Source organism: Protopterus annectens, chromosome 2.part1 (genome assembly GCF_019279795.1).
Source record: "Protopterus annectens isolate FY-2018-M chromosome 2.part1, PAN1.0, whole genome shotgun sequence".
Lineage (NCBI taxonomy): Eukaryota > Metazoa > Chordata > Ceratodontiformes > Protopteridae > Protopterus > Protopterus annectens.
In genome coordinates, this window is record NC_056729.1 from 730,722,631 (window position 1) to 730,737,130 (window position 14,500).

Consider the following 14,500-nt stretch of genomic DNA (forward strand, 5'->3'; position numbering starts at 1 on the left):
AGAGGCCCTAATAGGCCTAGCCAAGACTTTTGCCCATGTTCCTTCAAAGTCAGCACCTGTTTCCCTGGTCCAGCAGGGACACAGGTGGGATCCCAGGGATGTATGTTACGTTTCCCATCCAGTCATCCAGGTTCCTCTTAAGGAGGCCTAGAGACATACTCTGCATGACATGGAGAGGGACTCTATTCCACAGATGGCCAAATCTTTGGCACACAGATCTATCCCACAAGCAAGTTCTAGTCATGTCACAGACCAGGTTAAGGCCTTGTTTGCAGGTTGCACAAGTTTAGTTTGTCTTACGGATATGCAGCAATTCCATCAAGGCTGGGTCAGACATGGGCTTGTATGCCAGACACAGGTCACTTCTGAGCAGTCTGTATGAGACTGAGTAGAGGGACAGGACTTTTAGCCTATCTGTACAGGATAGGTGTTTGAGACCCTAGATTTTCCTGGTGAGGAACCTCTGTGGTCTCTCCAACTGCTGCATGTGCATGGCAAGGTACATGCCGAAGGGAGCATTGTACTCAATAATGGGTCTGATAAGGGAGGGGTACAGGGATGTTATGATCTCATTGTTCCTAGATGACATACCCTGATTTATGAGGTGGGCCATGTTGACAGCTTTCTGTACAATGGAGGCAATGTGGTGGTCAAAAGTCAGGTTGCTATCAACCTGGGTGTCCATGTCTCTCATGTCTGATTGCATGCTTAGCATGTTGTTATTAATGTCATAAGTAGTGGGGATGACAGTTTCCCCAAAGGGGATAATGATGCTTTTCCCAGCATTCATTTTGAGGCCATGCTTCTGGCACCAGTCATTAGTCTGGGTAAGACCCTCTTCAGGGATGTTCAAATCACTATGGGAATTGAAGACAACACCCAGCTTGCAGCCATCTGCACAGTTGGTCAGACACAGACCACTGGTTGTGGCTTGCACCTCAGACAAGTATATGCCAAACAGTAGAGGCCCCAAGACTGATCCTTGGGGTATACCACTCATTACGGGTCTACAACTAGAGTTGGCTTCCCATACTTTGACTAAGTGGGTTCTGTCAGTGAGCCAGTTAGCTGCCCATCTGGTAACATACAGGCTGATACCTAGCTGGGAGGGTTTATGCATTATGCCAGAATGTGGAATAGTGTCAAAGGCTTTAGCTAGGTCAAATTAGGCATTGTGCATCATCTTCCCCTTGCCCATGGCTTTGGTGACTGTTTTGAAGAAGTCAACCATGTTTAACATCCATGAGCTCCCTTTGACAAAACCAAACTGTGTGGGGTGCAGTGTTTAGAGGTTGCCAATGTCCTTGTTTATAAGGTCCATGATAATGCATTCCATGGCCTTGCAGATCAGGCTAGTTAGGCTGATGGGCCTATAATTCCCTGGGTCAGTGGATACTCCATCTTTGTGTAGTGAGATGACAGTGGCTGTCCTCCATGCAGCTGGGATGAAGCTGGTGCTCAGACTGCGGTTGAACCGGGTGTCTAATGGAGCTGAGAGGTCAGTCCTGAGTTCATGTAACATCCCTGCCTGTATCCCACATGAACTCAATCCTGAGTTCATGTAGGATACAGGCAGGGATGGTATCAGGTCCCATGCCTTTGAGAGGGCATTAAGGACCTGTTCCATGGTGATGAGGGGATAGTATCAGGTGCTGGGGATGTCCTGTTGTACTGATGTGGGGACGGAGGGGGGGGGTGACATTTTCACTGAACCTGTTTGCCAGCAGGTTGGCTATATCAGTGGTGTTTCTGTATGTTATGTTATTGACCATCAGTTTAGAGCGGATTTGGGTGTTGCCTTTGAGATTGCGGACATATGTGAAGAAGGTCTTGTGATTGTCTTGGGGGATGTGGCCAATTTGGACTTGAAGTTAGCCTTACAGGATTTCACCAGTGACATTATCTGCTTGTTCAAAAAAAGGAGAGATTGCTTCAAACTTGGCACCTGCTCCTTCTTGGCCCTGGACAGCAATTACCTCCTACTATGATAGACTTTGTTTATTACTGCTGCCCACCAGATAGGTTTACTCGTCCTTGAGGAAGATGATTTGTCAGGTATTGCTGAGTCCATAATGCTATGTAGGTGCTCATATATTTTCCTAGTGTAGGCTTAAACATTAGTGCTAGGTCCAACTGAAGGGATGATAGCTGTGCAACTCCTTATACCTGCTCTGAGGAGATTGTAATCAGCTTTGGACATGCTTTTTCATGTGACCCTGACAAGGGGGGGTAACGGGAGATGGTGACTTCAAAGAAAGTGATTGCTTTATAGTGGGATCTTACCAAGGAGGATGACACTGTAGGAGTGCTACAGTGGCTACTCATGTTGGTTAGGAACAGGTACAAGATATTTTCACCTCTTATATGAGTGTCGACCAGCTGATCCAATGCATTGCCATCTACAAAATTGTGGAATCTCTGGCCATTCATGTTTGGGCTAGAATAGGTCCTGCACTCTATGGTTGGGTAGTAAAGATCACCCAGGGTCAGAGAAGAGGGTTGAATCTTGATGGATTGAGGTAATTCCAGATAGGTGGAGTGGGTGTCCTGAATCATGATTGGGGGTCTTTAGCTAGCTATGATTTGAATATGTGTTTTGTCAACAATTAACTGCACTTGCAGTGTCTCCTATGTGTCATACTGTTTAACCAGCCTGGAGGTGTGTTTGTCTTTGATAAATATTAGAACCTCTGCCTCCTTTGGCTTTGTAGCCCTCCATTTGGTGTCTGAAAGTATGGTAGGATGGGTAACCTGGTAAGGTTGGGGTGCTCTCCACAGCTTTGAACCAGGTTCCAGTGACTGCACAAATGTCAGCATCCTCTAGGGCAAGGAATGCCTGCAATGAGTATAGTTTCATGCTAAAACTCCTAGCATTTAGCAGCATGACATTTAATTTCATTATTCATGTTGGTAATATTGTGGTCATGACTTTGGTTACAAAAAGAAAATATGGGGGAGTCAGGGGCCTTTGCCAGAAGCCTAAAGCTCAGGGGAAACAGATGAAGGCCATCTGTGGCAAAGCATAATGGTCTGTAAATCATGTACTGGCTTTTGACGGAGACAGCAAGGATCCTAGGTTCTTAATGTGATTACATCTTTCACCTATTGTGTTCTTAGGTGGTAGTCGTAGAGGGTTGTCTGTGTACATCAGGCAGTTGCTACACTGTCTCACATTGTTCAACCATGGTTATCAGAATCTGTGGACCAGAGGACAGGGATAGTAGACTGGTTACTATCTGAGGAAAGTACCTAGAGGTGTGAGTATGGCTGGATAAAATCAATACAGTAGTTGCAGGTGAGGTCCTCACTCACACAGGAATGTTGGTAAGGGAAAAATGCAACTGACATACCTCACAAAGTGTTAAAAGAGCACAGTGGTGGTGTACAACAGGCAAACAAGCACAAACCCACACAGATAAATAAAAAGTAAAATAGAGACACTGGAACTGACCAACCAACCCCTGTCCCTGAGCTCTTAGCTCAACACCATATGCCAGACCAGTTCCAAACAGTTCGCTTACTCCCATTAAGTGCAGGCAGGCCTGGCCAACACAAGATGGCATGGCAGGAAACACAGGAATCACACAAACAGAACCAAATGCAGACAAACCTGTAACCAGACTATGTTAAATATATTTCAACTCTGTTTAGGTCAATTTAACACAGGAGAGCAGATACACACTTAAATATAACAGTAGCAAACTAATTTAAACAAATTAACCAATTAACCAATAAAAAAGTTCAAAACTGAGTCCTGTTGCAGTGGTCTTCAATCAGACATGTTCTAACTGCACACTCCTGCCACTAAGGTACAGGGGAACTCTCTCCAAAAATATGGCCTGGAATGGTACTCAAGTTATGCAAACAAAGCTAGATTCAGCAGGTCTGAATTTAGTCTATGCTACAGCAAACAAGGTGCACCAATTTCAGAAATAAACAGTGCAAATAACCAGGCACAATAAGCCTTTAACCAGCAATTCCCAACTCAGAAGGGCAGAATCAACCCTCTCCTCTCACAAGTGTGTGGACCACAAACCTTGTTAATGTACAATAACTGGCCAGAAGCCCAAGTGATTATACCAAAAGGCTTAGAATATCAGTTACAATTTAATCAGGCAACTAACAAGCAGTAATAAATGCAGTAAAATAAGTTTAAGTACTTTTAAGAACAGGCAGCAAAGGGAAAATAATCGAATAAAGTAGGAAGTAACACAAATACAGTAGAATTATTTTATTACATTAAGTGGGAAGGGATGAAACACAATAATTTACATTTGGGAAACCAAGGGGCTTCCCAAATGCTCTCTCTCTCTACTCAGTAGAATAAGATGATGGGATGGGACTGGGAGGAGTGTCCAAAATGAGACTTACAGTAGGGACAGGCAACTCAAAAGCCATCAAATGTAAGAACACAACAAGGACTGGTTGAGTGGGAGGGGGAACTCTTAAAACTCTAACAGAACAGAATAATTCAAACAAAATAAATGTAATACTAGAATAAGATACAAAATAGAAGTGACCAAACCTTAAATAAAGGGCTTCAAATCAACAATAAATGCAGAGATGCCTGATACTCAGAGCACTGGCAGCCATAGAAACATCAGTCAGATATATTATATTCCCATCTATATGTAAATAATTTTACATTTCCCTAGTTTCTTACTATTAACAAGGCAAATGCAGATGAGTGGATGTTGTCAGATACACAGACACATACAACATGCAAAGGTCTTTCTATGAGACAGGTCTGAAAGTGATAATCAACATTAATGCTGGGTTAGCTCAGATTACATCAGTGTGTGTCACCTGTCTTCACTTCCCAGGATAACAGCAACTAACATACATTTTAACATCTCTGCATCAGAAGTACATATCTGTCTGATGTTTGTGTAGAACTGGATGTCATAACACAGTTAAACACTTTTACATTTTCAACCTAAGTAATTATTTAATTTTCAAGACAATACAAAAACCTCTAGTTGTAGACATTTATGTCTGCTTGCTACGCTAATACTGAGATAACAAATTTGTAAAACAAGTTCAGCTTATTTACTTGAAGATTTGCATCTTATGCCTGTATGTTCTGGGCTTCTAGTTTCTATTTGTATGTTCAAGGCTTCTAGCTTCTACTATTAATACATACATTTGCACAGGCAATAATTTATATACATTCCTGTTCTTTGTCAGTACAGTACACTGTGATTACACTCCTGAAGCTCAGTCATACCTTTCCACCTCTTAGCACAAGAAGTCTGGGCAAAGCATGACAAAATGGGGGGTGGGGACAAAGGGCCATAACTAGGGACATTTTATTAAATATTGCTCCTATAAACTTCAAAATTTGCTAGAGTAACAGGGTTTGTTTTGACATACATTTTCTGAGTGATTTGAAGTCTGCAACTCAAATGCATATCATCATTTAATGACATCATTGCTCATATCATCCCAGTGATTTGGCAGAAAAACACAAATGTTATGTGGAACAGGACAAAACTATGAGGCACAACCTGAACATTCTGTGAAAATCTGTACAGTTGAGAGGTATGTATGTCTTGCCATTGTTATCAGAATTTCAGATTCTGTAGCAGTGTACTGTATAAATGTGTGTTGTGGTAAGGCAGATGTGATTGTCATAGATCCTTTTCTATCTGACTGTGCATGCTGCTGCAATTGATTCTGTTCTATCAGCTGTGCATGTTTGTAGGGGCAGACTGAGACATGTCCCTTAAAACCTCAACATCCCCCCAACCCTTTATGTTTGGCTGTTGTGTGGATGCCCTGCTCTAGGTGTTTGGGAGCAAAGTTAGGTCTGTAGCAGGTAGTTCTAAATACTGCTGCATGTGAGCAGGCCACAGCTGCTGCATTCTGGCCAGCTGAAAGACTAGGGGTTGTGAAGACAGTGGGGGAGAGCAACCTGTTACTGTCAGTGAGGGTGCAGTGTCAGCTGTTGTGTCACAGCATGGCCTGGTTGAGGGTACCCAAAATAATCCAGGTGAGGCATGTGCCTGTGGGGCATATGTTATGTAATAGTGCCATCCAGAGAGTGTTAGGCAACATGTAGTACACATATTCATAATTGTGAAATGTGTCCCACCCTGCAGGGCTTTAATGTGCAACTGTGGGTAGCAGTGACTGCAGTAGGAGCAATCGGTTTTGCTGGGCAATGCAGGGCTCCATTATTCCTATGTTGTATTGACATTTATGTAGTTTTCATGCCATATACCAGACTGTTGGCCAAGATTGTGGGTTTCTAGATGTGACAGATGCTAGAACTGTAACAGATGGGGCTACCAAGTCATTCCTATGGCAGGTGTATTTGTAAGACATATGTGCATGCACACAGTGTGTGACACAGGATTAGTGTGGACATGTGTGCTCTGATGGGTATGACGTGTGACACTGAGCTGTCTGTCATGCTTTTGTAACCCCAATATGCACTGCCTTGCCAGTATGTGTGCACACAGAGTAGGTTTTATAAGGACCCTGCCATGAATAGGGGGCACAACTGTGGATATTCAGCAACAGTCTGTGCAGTCTTCAGCTCTGCCAGATATTGTAGGAATCCTGTACATCCATCTGCTTTTATTTGTCTGTATACTGGTTCTGCATCTACATCAGAGGCCCAAGTACACTGTGGTTTAGGCCAGTATATATAGGAGTAGTGTGTGACTGGCAATCAGGATATGTTTGTAAAAACAGTTGGTCTACTCCACAGGTCAGTTGGCTTACTGGTATGTTGCTCTGACTGTAGATTGGATGGGTCTGGGTTCAAACTTTGTCACTAATGTATTTTTTCACTAAAGTTACATCCCATTAGTGCATGATATGTTTACAAATGCATCAATAATTCCCCAAAACTGATTGGTATAGTGTTGTTTTGCTGTTACTCTGGTTCAGAAGGTCCTGTGTCCAAAACATGGCAGCTTTGTCTTTTTTCCCTACTGTTACATGACTGCAATGCATGATATATTAACAAAAGAATTGCTAATTCCCCCAGCCCAGCTGATTTGGTGTAGTGGTGCATTGCTCTGATTCTGGTGCACAGGGGCTTGGGTTCAAGACCTGCCAGAGGAGACTTTTGTTCCCTAATGTTACATGACTGTAATGCATGATATATTTATAAAAGCATTAATAATTCTCACAGCAGATTTAGTCTAGTGGCATGTTGCTCTAATGGTAGTACACAGGGTCCTGGATTCAAAACCTGGCAAGGCTGCTTATTTTGTTACTGGGTAGAACAGTGGCTGAATGAGATAGTGATTAAAGCAGTTTTAAGTGGGTTTGTAGTGTTTTGCATGATGCTAAGTGGTGCCAAGAGATGCTTAGCATTACTTAGTGGTGCTTATTCCTGTTTAAACCTATGGTAATTCAAAAAAAAAAAGAAAAGAAAAAAAGGGGCGATAGGATAGTGCTGAAATGGGGGCAAGCAGTGGGAAAATACATTATGAAAAGCAGCTAGGGATGTGCAGGACCAGTGTAGAAAAGGACCATAGCTCTCCATTTCTTGGCCAGAAACAGCTTTGAATGATGTGGACAAATTGAAATTTGGAGCCACACCCCACCGGGAGGGGTGTGGGGGACATAAATTTGTTGATTAATAGATGGGATGATTGATTCATGGCAGTGTATGTGGGGGTGAAATGGAGAGCTATGTATTGGCTGAGATTATTTTTGTGGGTACAAATGGCCTTTTTTTTATTTTTTAAGGTGAGAGTAGGGTGTTGGGGAAGGGTTGTAGGTATGTTTGGGGAGGTAAGTTGGGTAGGAGAGGTTGCTTTTGCAGGCAGACAAGACAGCAGACAGGGGTGATGTATGACACATGAGGGTAGTAAACACCTGGGGGAGTAGTTGGGAATTGGAGGGCCACATGCCCCCAGATGGAAACAGTGGGACTGAGGTCCCCACCCATGGGCAGTCACCACTGCCCCTTAATGGCCCTGAAGGTAGCTGTGCTGGGGGCTGGATGACAGGGTCAGCCTGCCTCTTGAGGTGCACCAGTCTGCCCTCAATCTGGTGCAAGCATACAGCCAAGTCCCTCTGGATGACCCTGTGCACCATACCTCAGAACTGGTGTCAGGTGACAGGGTCCTCTCCGCTCCCATGGCCCAGGGGAGTAGGTCCTGTCCCATCCCCTGATGTGGTTCCACTCAGCGGTGGTGCAGGGTCAGCAGAGGAGGCAGTTTGAGTTTGTTTCCCAAATGCGTTGGCCAGATGAGGCGAGACAGACAGATCCGCTGAGATCTGCCTACCCAAACATGCTATGGTGTTAAGGTTTTTCAAAGTGTATTGATTAGTTGTGAACAAAACATTTCAACATTAGTTATAACAGCATGCATGGGTGTTTCAATTAACCCAGAACAATAGAATTGGGGAAATTGCATGGCAAAGAGCACAGATGCATAAATGGAATAAGAGTAATTATTGTAACAGCATGCCAGTAACATTTACAGCAACAGGCCACCAACAATGGAATTTCAACAAGGTATGTTAGTACTGAGCCATTTAAATATATGAACAATAATAGGTCAAATGTCCCAACATTAGGTTTTGAGAACAACATACCCGTAGTATATGAATAATAATTATTGAAGCAGATAAGGGGTGGTTTGAGAGAAAAACAGTCCATTACCAACTGTATAGGCTTATATTTTTCATAACAGTACTGCTCAATACTCCTTAGGTCTGCTCTCACTTTACATCTACCTGAGCCCTATAGCTACAGTAGCATGTATATACCTGTTAATCTGTTGACCTGCAATGCTATGGGGCAAGCTGAGATAACTGTAGCACAGACACGTATATGTCAAAGTCACATATATGACTAACAAGGTTACTCTGCACTGATGTTGTGTGAGTGTGCTAATGGCATACCTCTACTGAATTTATATCTGTGTGCAAGGTTATTGGCAACAGTAATCAGTAGCCATGACAGTGTGACACTTGAGAGACATATATCGGGAAGAGTGCATAGTGTATATAGCTATCCTGCTGTCATTTGTTGGCATGGGGCTGGGCACTGGAACATTTGTACACAATTTATTAGAATATCCTACATACAGCTAATACAATCATTTCTTTACCTGTGAGCCCTGTGGAGAAAATATTTGTTAACACTACCTGACAGTTTCTACAAATACACAGGATTACTTGTGTGTCACTATGAACACATCTTCGTACCAGTCCCTGGATCCAAACCACGGTCTGTGTGTGCAAAATATAACAAGAGATATATGTATTTCTTATCACACTGAGCTACTGGGGCACTGCTGTCTGCTGCTTGACTGATTTCTGCCTACAACTCACTTGGTCACACATTCTGACCTTGTTATATAAGTGGAGCGTCACAGTGTCATGTGTGATAGATATTTAGAGAACTGTGTATTACTACTTTGCATGCAGATGTGCACATTTAGCCCCAGTGGATGTGATTATGTGTGATTTGTACAGAACATAGCAGGCTGCTGTGTTGCATACCCAACCCATACACATTTTCACATCATATATTTGCAGTCCCAACTATTACAGTTTCATACTAGTCGTCCTGCATGGTCCTCTCCTCTGCAGCTGTTGGGAGAAAACACACCATTATGCATACCTGTCTATCAGATATTCATACTATAATCTGATAAATCACCTGTATATCTACTTACAAACTTCTGTGGCATTCTGGGCCCGAGCATCATGGATCCATTGGGCCAAAAGCTCCCCCTTCTTGTGTCTCAGTTCATCATAATGATGATCGACCTGCTCACCACTTCGGGGAATGCCAGTGGCACAGGTGAGCTCACATTCCAGATGGTCCCAGGCCTCAGACTTGTATTCTGAGCCCTGGTATTGAGCCTGCAGCAGTCTGTCATCATGGTTCTTCACAAGGAGTCCAGCCATGATCCAGGACTCAAGGATGCCTCTGCACTGTGCCCAAAAGCACTCTCCTGTACCTACCATACTTCCTATAGGGATCAAACTCTAAGAGATTCATAGGATTATAGGATCCTAGGAACTTACTAGGCTATTGGACCTGAAGGCCTTTTAAGCCTAGCCAAGAGTTTAGCCCATGTATAGACAAATCAGCACCCAAAGCCCCTGTCCAGCAGGGACACAGGTGGAATCCCAGGGATATATTTTTTAGTTACCATCCAGTTATCCAGGTTATGCTTAAAAAGGGGTAAAGAGGTACTCTGCTTGACATGGAGAGGGAGTCTATTCCATAGATGGGGGAGTCTCTTGGACACAAATCTGCCCCGCCAACAAGTCCTGTCAATGTCACAGACCAGGGTGAGTCCACATGTGCAGGTAACCCGAGTGGAGCTTGACATGCGGATATGCAGCAGTCCTATCAAGGTGGCGTCTGAGATTGCCTTGTATGCCAGGCAGAGGTTACCTCTGAGGAGTCTGTATGACACAGAGTGGAGGGATAGGGCTTTTAGCCTTCCTGTGTATGGTGGATTTTTGAGGGCCTGGAACCTCCTAGTGAGGAAACTCTGTGGTCTCTCTACATGTACTTTGCGAGGTACATGCAGAATGGGGCACTGTACTCAATAATGAGCCTAGTAAGGGAAGAATACAGGGATGTTATAACCTTCTTGTCCCTGGATGAGATACCCTTACTTATGAGGTTGGCCATATAGGAAACTTTCTGTACAATAGAATCAACATGGTGGTCAAAAGTCAGGTTGCTATCAATCTGGGTGCCCAAATCCCTCACAACTGACTGTGTGCTTAGGACATTGTTATTAATGTAATAAGTTGTGGGGACATCACTTTCCCCAAAGGGGATGATGATTTTTTTTTTGTATTCAATTTGAGAAAATGTTTCTGACATCGGTCATTTGTTTGAGTGAGACCCTCTTGGAGGATGTCCACATCACTAGGGGAACTGATGACAGCTCCCAGCTTGCAGTCACCTGCAAATCTGGTCAGCCATAGCCCACTGGTTTTGGCCTACACCTCAGAAAAGTATATCCCACATAACAGAAGCCCCAAGAACAAACCGTGGGGTATGCCACTTGATACGGGTCTCCTGCTTGAAGTGGCTTCCCCTATTTTGAATAGGTGGGTTCTATCAGTGAGCCAGTTAGCTACCTATCTGGTAACATATAGATTGATGTCTACTTGAGAGAGTTTATGTATTATGCCTGAGTAAGGAATAGTGTCAAAGACTTTGGTCAGGTCAAGGTAGGCGTTATGTACTGTCTTCTCCTCAACCATGGCTTTGGTGACTGTCTCAAAAAAGTCAAGCAAATGTAATAGACATGACCTCCCCTTGACAAAGCCAAACTGTGTGGGACTGAGTGTTTGGAGGTTGCCAATGTCCTTGTTAATGAGGTCCATGATAATCTATTCCATGGCCTTGCAGATCAGGCTAGTTAAGCTGTTGCGTCTATAATTTCCCGGATTGGTGGACACTCCACCTTTGTGTAAAGGGATGACAGTGGCTGCCCTCCACTCAGCTGGGGCAAATCTGGTAGACAGGCTTTGGTTGAATAGGATGCCTAATGCTGCTGCAAGTTCCTGCCTGAGTTAATGTAGGATGCAAGCTGGAATGATATCAGTGATGGCCTGATTTGTAGATATAAGGGAAGGGGGCAGGTGGTGGGAATGTCCTGATTTACTGATGGGGGAGAGAGGGGTGTTATTTTTGCTGAATCTGTCAGCCAGCAGATATGCTATATCTATGGCATTTCTATATGTGGTGTCCTTGAGCACCAGTTCTAAACAGATCTGGTGCTACCTTTGAGATTATGGACATATTTGAAGAAGGTCTTATGATTGTCTCTAGTAGATGTGGCCAATCTGGACTCGAAGTTTGCTTTTGAGGATTTCACTAGTGCTCTTATTTGCTTGTTTAGGCTAAGGAGAGATTGCTTCCAGTTGGGCACCTGCTCCTTCTTGGTCCTGGACAGCAATGTTTTCTTTTGTTATAGAGTTTATTTATTGCAGATGTACACCAGACAGGTTTAGTCTTCCTTGCAGACGATGATTTATTCCTTTCAGGTATTCCTGATTCTATGCATCTATATAAATATTTGTATAGTAATTTTGTATAGTTTTGGATACTGGTGCCAGTTCCTAGAGAGGGGGAGGGGACTGTGAAGCTGTTTATACCATCTGTCAGGAGGCTGTAATCAGCTTTGGAAAAGTATTTTTGTTTGACCCTAGCTGGGGGGGGGGAGACACGGGAGATGGTGACTTCAAACATGAGCACTTTATAGTCTGTTCTTACAAGGGAGGATGATACTGCAGGAGTGCTGCAGTGGTTACTCATGTTGGTTAATACCAAGTCCAAGATATTATCACCTCTTGTGGGGGTATCAACTAGCTGTTGCAAAGCATTTGCATTGACAAAAATGAAGGAATCTCTGGGCATTTGTGTTCTGGCAAGAGTAGTACCTCCAATCTGTGTTTTGGTAGTTAACCTCACCCAGGGTCAGGGTAAAGGGTTGAATCTTGATAGATTCAAAGAAGTCTAGATAGGCAGTTTGGCCATCTAGGTCTAATTTGGGGTCCAATAGCTAGCTATGATTTGTATGGAGGTTAACTGCACCTGGAGTGTTTCCTGTGTGTCATACAGTTTGACCAGCCTGGAGGTGTATATGTCTTTAATATATATTGAAACTCCACCTCCTATGGCTTTACTACCCACAGTTTGTGGTCTGAATGTATGATAGGATGAGTAATGAGGTATGGCTGGGGTGCTCTCCACAGCTTTGAACCAGGTTTCTGTGTCTGTGCAGATGTCAGCATTTTCCATGGTTAAGACTGTTAATTAAGACTGTTGAATGAGTGCAGTTTCATGTTTAGACTCCTAGCACTTAGCAGCGTGATCCTTAATTTGGGTTTTGTTGCAATTGTTATGTTGGTAGTTTTAACTTCATCACCTTTCTGCCAGTATTCCCACTTGTGCGGTTTAAATAAGGCCATATTACCACCCTTTGCCATCATTGGACCATTTTCAAAATTGCTGAGCAGTGCGCAAACCCGCTAAGTTGAGTCGAGCAGTGCTTAAGGTGGCAAATGCTGAGCAGTGTTTAGCAGTGTGCAAATCTGCTTAGCTGAGCTGAATACTGCTTAGAATGGGACTTCTTAGCTATGCTCAAACCAGCCAAACAGAGCTGAGCACTGCAAAGTATTGCTCAGACAGGTCCTGTTTAAGCATTGCTTAGATTGGCTTACCAGTGCTTAGCACAACTGAGCTAAGGGCAAACAAATATTTTCATTTAAAAAAAATCAGAATTGAATATTAATTACTCATTACTGATTTATTATTATTAAGTGTATATATTTTACTTAAGCAATAACCAACAACGTCAGTGTGGTATATTAAGATTTACCCATGGTTGTTGTGGTTTAATCATGAGGGCTTCACCCTCGTGATTAAATAAAGGCATTCTATTCTAATATTACCATTTGTCCTGAAATTGTAGAACTATTATCTAGAGGTTATACCTTTGTTCCTTCACGCCCCATGAATTTAGCTGAGACAATATTAGACTTGAAATTATTCTGTAGGAAAATTAATCTTACAGCACTCATGGGTAACAATACAAATGAAAAATCTGATTTATATGTATGCAGTGTATATAACCCTCCATTACACCCACAGGTTTCTTTATTCGAAAATGCTACAGAATTAGATTTGAGGAATCTAGAAAAATCTAATATTTACAAAAAGAATCATAAATTCAACATTAGTAAGGAAGAAAAGGAGCTCCTAGATTACTTAAAACAAGCACCCATACGTATCATGAAACCGAACAAGGGGGGTGGCCTGGTGATTATGTCTATAGAAGATTACAACACTAAAATGTATGCTATTCTAGAGAGTGAAACTTATATTAAGGCCTCAATTAATGAAATGAATGGGGCATACAGGAGAATAACAGCCTTTATAGAAGAATTATACATTGAGGCAAGAATAGATAGGGATGTTTATTTATATTTGCAGCAGTCATTCCCAAGAACACCCTATTTATTTGGGATACCAAAGATTCATAAAGGACTCAGGAATCCACCGATGAGACCTTTAGTTGATGGGAGGAAAAGTTCAACATACACTTGTGCAAAATTGTTAGACAATATGTTGAAAAAATACATATCAAATGAAAAACAAATTTCAAAAGATTCATGATCATTTTTGAAATCTATTAGTGAGTTGGAATTTCTTCCTCAATCAGTTTTTGTAACAGTAGACATGAAAGATTTATATTCTAGTATCCCGCATCAAATAGCAATTGAATGGGTAGCTGAAATGTTATGTATGTTAGGAGCACCAGCAAGTGAGATAAGTTTAGTGAAAGAACTAATAGATACTGTGCTATCATACAATTACGTAATGTTTGAGAATGATATTTATCATCAAAAAATTGGTGTAGCGATGGGCTCACCATGTGGTGGAGCCATAGCAAATTTAATAATGGCTTATTGGGAGAGGACTTATGTCCTAAACAACAATGAAATTAAAGAAAAAATTTTATATTATACGCGTTTCCTGGATGACATT